Consider the following 7,362-nt stretch of genomic DNA (forward strand, 5'->3'; position numbering starts at 1 on the left):
TTTAGAAACGTGCATGTAGATTATTTAGATGAGTTTTCTGTTAAGAATGTCGAGATAATCCACTTTGTTGAGCTATCATTTGTGGCCAGGTCACTTCTGAAAAATATGTTAAGAGCTCAGTGACCTTTACCTGGTAAGAATCAAAAAGTTAAGTTTTATTTGTGTATTTTTTAAGTGATTTGTTTACCTTTCCTATGCTCATCGGATTCCTCCTGTATAAATACAGATTCTGAGTTGCTGTTGGGTGTTTGTTGTTTGTGCATCACTGCGGATGCAGCAGTAGCAGCAGCCTAGCCAGATACCCTTGTCTCGGGGGAGGGGACAACAAGAGTGTTGCTTTTTGTTGCCAATCTTTTTTAATGATTCCCAAAGCTGGAATTCAGAAAAATTAGGAAACTACCCGAATTTAATGTGAGGTTTGTTTTTTTGTGTGCAGTCATGTGCGGTCTGGCTTTGCGCATCAATTCACCACAACTTGAGAACGTAGTTTGATTGCAACTTGGTGTGTGCGAGTCTTTGGGGTCTCTATGAGAGTCTCTGAATCTTTATGTGGATATGTGGGTCTCGATGTGAGTCTATGGGGTTTCTGTATGGAAAAAATATATTCTTAAAATGTATTAAGCTTGTGCCGGAGGCCCCGGGAGGACAGGCGTCTATGACGTCTCCTGGCCAAATCCCATTTGGCGGAGCCAGGAGACTGAACCCATACCCTCGGGGCTCCTCCAGAAACAACAAAAAGCCACTACGGATGGTCACGTGAAATGTTCGAATGCTCACTGCGGAGGAGAGGCTGCCACTCCTCTGTTGGGAGCTGGACCGGTACCGCCTGGATCTCTGTGGTATTCATGAGGTCCGGTGGACCGGCTTTGGCTCCTGCCACCATGAGGGGTGGACAGTCCTCTACTCGGGGCAGGAGACTGCCAAACAACATGGAGTGGCTCTTCTTCTGAACAAAATAATTAAGGGGGTGTGAGTGTGGCGGTGAGGTGTGGGAAGCTCTAAGCCTCAGGCTACTTTGGGCTCGCCTTCCCATCAACCAAAGGCGAGGAGTGGTGGTCGTGGTTACTATGCCCCCACCGAAGACGAACATCCGTGGAGGGATGCAGGCAAGATAGATGAGTCTGGGTATTTTGTACCATCAGAAACTCCACCCCCACAACTCTCAATTGGTGATATGGCAGTTATAGAGAGAGTGGAGAGGTTCCCATACCTGGGCAGTTTGCTCATGACCGGCTCCGGTTTGAAAGCAGAGGTCTCACTCCGAATCAGTCGAGCGGCATTATCTTTTAATTGTTTGCGTAACGCTGTGTGGAAGCTACCTGGTCTGTCGCTCCGCACGAGGCTTCAGGTCTTCTCGGCCACAGTCATTCAATCCCTTCTCTACACTAACGAAACATGGCCCCCCACTAATGGAGCATCTTCGCCAGTTGGAAACATTTAGGCTGGCCTGCCTACGATCCGTCTTGGGTTTTACCAGGCTGGATTGTGTAAGGATTTCACATATCTTTGAAAGATCTGGACAAAGTTCCAGCGATGAGCTCCTCCGGCAGGCAAGGCTGCATTGGCTGGATCATGTAGCCCGCATGCCCAGCCACCGCATGCCTAAACAGCTTTTGTTCGGCCGGATCGAGGGGGCTAAACGGGCGTGGCACGGGCTCGAGAAGAGATGGAGTGATGTGGTACAGGAGGACGTGGAGCTGAGTGGACTTACCGATGACCGTTACTAGTGGTGTCAAGATCGGCTTCTGTGGAGGAGGCTCATAAAGGACGATACTGGGCAATTGGAGGCAGTCGCCCTCCAACAACAACGGAGGGCGGAGGAGCGACGCTCACAACAACGGGTGGAGGAGCGACGCTCACAACAACGAGCGGAGCGCCGGGTGACTAAAGCACAGCAAGTTGGCTCAGTAGGGGGCAAAGGTGGTGCATCAGCCAATCGTCTCAGTCAGTCGACCTGTGGCATCTGGGTCTGTCCCATGACCTCCTGCCAGCGGGCGTTCGACACTTCACATGGCCTCAAGTTGCACCTAGCCTGGCACAAGCGTCGTGGTGACGTCACCACCACTTAGTGGCGAATGGCGATTGTTATGTGACTGTCCATAATCGAGGTTTTTTGGGTTGGATCACGTAAATCTATGAATGGGTCATTAAAACCCGCCACCACCCGACACAGCCAACTAGTAAGGGTTGTCACGTAACCAGAACGTGGCCAATTCGTCACTAGTACAGCACTAGTCTTTAGTGTAGTGTAGTCTATAGTGTAGTGTAGTATACTAGTACAGCACACCGCTGTGTTGGAGAACCAAGCCACAACATTTCCAATCTGAGTACGATGTTTCTCCAGTAATTACAACTAGCTTCATCAGGCGATAGCCAGATTTGTGGAGAAGTCTTACTGTTTCGTTCCTTATATAATAGAGGCGTAGATGTGGTGACCACACTTCTGTGCTCTTGCGCCACCTGAGGGGGGGGGGGGGATTACTGAGGCAACGTACATTATGCATGTCTAGTGTGTGTATTAAAATAGCCCTACCAACGGTAATTCCTATTGAAGTACGCTGCCTTTTGTAGGCATGCATTTAAATCATGTATTATTTGATTATTCGTTTCCACGCAGCACTAAGGCGGTAGCTATCGGAATGGTTAAAGTTATTTTTTATTTCTTTCAATTTCGATAGATTCTCCCATTAGTCTTGGACAGTAGTAGCTAGTTTTGCACAGAACTTCAACATTATCAAAATAAATTGAGTGTCCTTGTTGGCACGCGTGTTCTGCTGCTGCTGACAGTTGTATTTGGGAGAATTTCATATTTCTCTGATGTTCTTTTAGTCTCGTGCTGATCATTCATTCTGTTTGCCCAACATAACATTTACCACACGTGCAGTTAATCCTGTACATACCTTCTGTTGATAGCTTCGGTAATACATCTTTTGTACCAGATATGAATTTCTGTATTTTATGTACCGTGCCAAATCTAACTCGGATGTGTTGTTTTTCCAAGCATCTGGCTAGTTTATCAGTTACTCCCGCAATGTACGGTATTTTGATAGTTTTAATTACTTAGGCAGTTCCAATGCTCGTGTTATTTGATTCGGTTTTGGCATTCGATGCCCTGTTGATTTGTCCATCATAACCGTTCATTTGCAGCACTGCTTTAACATGTTGAATTTCACTTCTCAGGCTGTCACCATCTGACAGTTTCTTAGTTCGATGAATGAGCGTCTTGATACGAGTAGGTTTCTGTGCGGGCTGATGGTGTGACTGCATTCAGATAGGCGTCCGTATGCGTTCTCTTTCAGAGAACACTATTATTAAATCCTTTATATTAAGTTCGCTTGCTTGCTTGCGTGCTTGCTTGCTTGCATGCTTGCTTGCTTACGACTGTGCAAATCTTTCGGTCGTTTTTTAACCCACTTCCCGTGATCCAATCGAGCTGACATTTTCCACACAGACTCGTTGTGCGAGACAATTAATGTTCGTGAAAAAATTTTCCCAAAATTGTACACTTTTTAGGCAAAAAAAATGTATTTTACATATATTCAAATAGAACTCATTCATGGCTTTGGCTGAACGTCACAGTGTAAGAGCCCAGAGCGTAACCCCTCCACAGGCCGTGGCGGAGTAGCGCAGTTGGTAGCGCAGTTGGTAGCGCCCTCGCTTCCCATGCCAAAGGTCGCGGGATCGATCCCCGCGTCCTCCACAGGCGAATATATTTTAAAATTCTTTATATTAAGTTCGCTTGCTTGCTTAGGACCGTGCAAATCTTTCGCTCGTTTTTTATCCCACTTCCCGTGATCCAATCAAGCTGACATTTTCCACACAGACTCGTTGTGTGTGACAAATAATTTTCGTGAAATTTTTTTTCCAAAATTTTACACTGTTTAGGGAAAACAAATTAAATACTTAATTACCAATTGCTTAATGGTGGCAGACAATCATCTGACCCATAGGTGGCAGCCATCTCAAGCCAGAGGACGAGAGGACTCTAGCCGCCACGCATATAAAGGATTTAGAGTGAAAAACTTTGTTTTTACGGGTTATACTTATTTTACCATTTCGACCCTGTCCGAGCAGAATATCCAGGAGTGGTGGAGTTCTGTCAGCTTCCACTTCCATGGTGAACTGGATGGATGGGTTTGGCGAGTTGAGATTTTTTTAGAAATGCGTTCAGTGTATCTTTGCCGTGTGGCCAGACCACCAATGTATCATCCACATATCTAAACCAAGCAGATGGTTTTAGTGTGCTTGAAGCTATTGCTTTTGTTGCAAAATCTTCCATGTACAAATTCGCTATCACAGGAGACAAAGAAGAGCCCATTGCTGCTCCGTCCTTTTGTTTATAGAAGTCACCTTGCCACAACAAGTGTTCTTTAGACAGTGTTCAGCTAGTCTTGGGATATATTTGGCTAAACTTTTGTTCGTGATTTAAAGCTTTCGTGACTGCAGAAATTCATACTCTTGGGTCTTTCGGCCGAGTTCTCTCTCACCTGAAGACGATTGCTTGTGTTGCGATCGAAACGTCGTGAATCTTTTTTATTTACGCGACTTGACCGAAAGACCCAGGAGTATAAACCTTCGTTCGTTACAAGAGTGTCGAGTAATTTAATTGACTCGTTGACCGCAACCCTCGTGAACAGAGAAGTCACATCAAAACTTACAAGAATATCATTAGGGTTAAGCTTTATAGCTTTGATTTTTTTCCCGAGATGTTCAGAGTTTTTGACGAACGAAGAGGTCCTACCGATGTAGGGCTGTTTTTGTTTTGTTACGTATTTGGCTAATTTGTACACGGCAGAGTCTATTGTACTAACTATGGGTCTAAATGGGACATCAGGTTAGTGAATTTTGGTAGCCCATACAGTCTTGGTGGTTTGGATGCCCTTGGGAGTTGATGACTTGGCAATGATTGCCGTCGTTTTACGTTCCAAGGTGCTGGTTGAGTCTCTCTTTGATTATATTACCATAGTCCTCACGGCGCATCGCAGCAGTTGATTGCCCCCCTCGTCAGCAGCAAGGATTTGGATATCTTTCTCTGCTCCCAATTCTATTCAGGCTTTTGCTTCACTCGAGTTCATATTTGTTTTTGGCAAATTGCTGTTCTCAATAATGTTGGCAACCTCATGCCTAGTCATCTCAGCTTGATTATTGGGGAGATGTCTAACAGCTGATTCCACTTCAGCGATGATCTCATCGACAGGGACTGTACGTGGGGCAACAGCAAAGTTAAGACCTTTAGACAGGACTTTAGACAGGACTGGAACCATATCGCTGGTTAAATCAACGTTAGTCACCTTGATCACCGTTTAGTTTATGAAATGTTCATCTTTAGTTGAGAGTTGTTTGCTATTCAGTCTAGAAAATGTGTTAATTTTGGTAGTGTTAGTTTTGTTCCATACATTATCAGTTGATTGCTGTGTAATCGTGTCGATTATATTCCAGTGATCTCTAGAGACACTTACTCATGTTTACGTGTAAGGACATTCGTGACTTAGATGTGTAACTTGTATTTGATAATGTTTTATTTTTATTATTTTATTATTTCCCTTCTACGTGACTTTACCGAAAGAACCAAGAAGATGGATCCCTGCAGTCACGAAAGCTTTAAATCGAAATTTAAGTGTAACTTAGTTCACTTCCATTGTGCTGTATTCTCTCTTTTAGCAACACTTCACTAGCTTCGTGTAGTATTTGATTAGCCTTAAGTGATTTCATGTGATGAGTTACTTTAACTGCGTGTGGTATTACCTTTGAACCTCTGACTGTGTCTATGTGGGTATCTGTCTCTGTGTGCATCTTCGTCCCCTACACGCGAAAGGCGCGTGTGGGACGGTGGCAGCATGATCCGTGGTGAGGGGGGGGTATGTATGGTGGGGGGGGGGGGTACGTGGGTCTTGTGGTGACCTGGAGAGACCCGTAGACATCACAAGTCGCGACGTGACCATGCATTGTACATCTTATGTAAAGGTGCGTGAAACGTGTTATATAAGAGTTATGTAAAGTGTAGGTGTATGTCTGTGTGTGTGTGTGATGATGGATGAGATCTGAGATGTGTTTTGATTGCTTAACGTTGTGCATCTATTTATAGCCAACGCATATCTGCACACTCGTGTGTACGCACATGCAAAGGTACATTCGGACGAGCGTTTGTGGTACGATCGGAATGAGAATCGATGCGTTCACACGGAAGTACGCGTACTCAAGATACGTAGAGAGCAGCAGCAGTAGGCCGATACTGCACCACATCTACTCCATGCAATCCAAACCCATAGATACACGTGTAGAAATCTAGAGACTCATATCGATGCATAGTAAACAAATGGAGATGCATAGAGACACAAAGACCCATCGAGACATATAGAGATATATAAAAGACACAACCCACAGTAAGACTGTAGCCGTGAAACCTAAACTTTGGACCGTCAAGTAAATCCATAGAGACACTTGGACGTACGTCGAGATGGATAGAGATGCATAAAGATCCATAGAGATCAATATAGATGCATAGATATACATAGAGATACATAGAGATGCATATAGATACATAGAGATCCATAGAGATCAATAGAGATCCATAGAGATACATAGAGATACATAGAGATGCATAAAGATCCATAGAGATCCATAGAGATGCATAGAGATCCATAGAGATACATAAAGATCCATAGAGATACATAGAGATGCATAGTGACTCATAGAGACACATTCAAGACACAGCCCCAGGAGTTTCACTGTGGCCATGATTCTCGGCCGCACCGTGAACCCAGTGTGGTCTGCGCTACTTCAACGGAGGAGAAACAGCGACACGAACCCTCGGCTCAAGTCCTCTTGTCATGGCGAGGAGCAGCAGCAGCAGCTGCAGGACGTCCACATTGAACATCGAAATCCTGAATTACCTTACTGCTGCCATTGTGAACGAACTACTTTCTATTTACATCGTACCAGGTAAGGCCCACTGAGCTATCATCATGCGGACATTTTTTTAGCAGCCAATACTCTAAACATGTGATGTTGATTCTAAATGTGGAGGGAAAAAACCGTAGGACCTGGAGAAAAATCCACACGACCACGGAGAGACATGCAAACTCCAAATATACAGACATCAGGGTCGGGATCAAACCCTAGACCCCCTGTATAGAAGGCGCGAGGTAGTTAACATCTTGGCACCATAACGTCCCATTGTGCTCGATGAGAGTAGAAGCCATATTCGTATGGCTGCCTCTGTCCTCGAAACCGGTTCCACGAGTATGGAACGGCCTGGAATTGAACCAGGAATCCAACCCAGACACGCAACTCTACTGGCTGGGAGCCCATGCACGAATACATACAGACAGCAACAACAACCGCCATTCGCCAGTAAGTGAC

This window comes from Lethenteron reissneri, chromosome 53, assembly GCF_015708825.2.
Source record: "Lethenteron reissneri isolate LAM-NWPU_2019-01 chromosome 53, ASM1570882v1, whole genome shotgun sequence".
NCBI classification, from domain to species: domain Eukaryota; kingdom Metazoa; phylum Chordata; class Hyperoartia; order Petromyzontiformes; family Petromyzontidae; genus Lethenteron; species Lethenteron reissneri.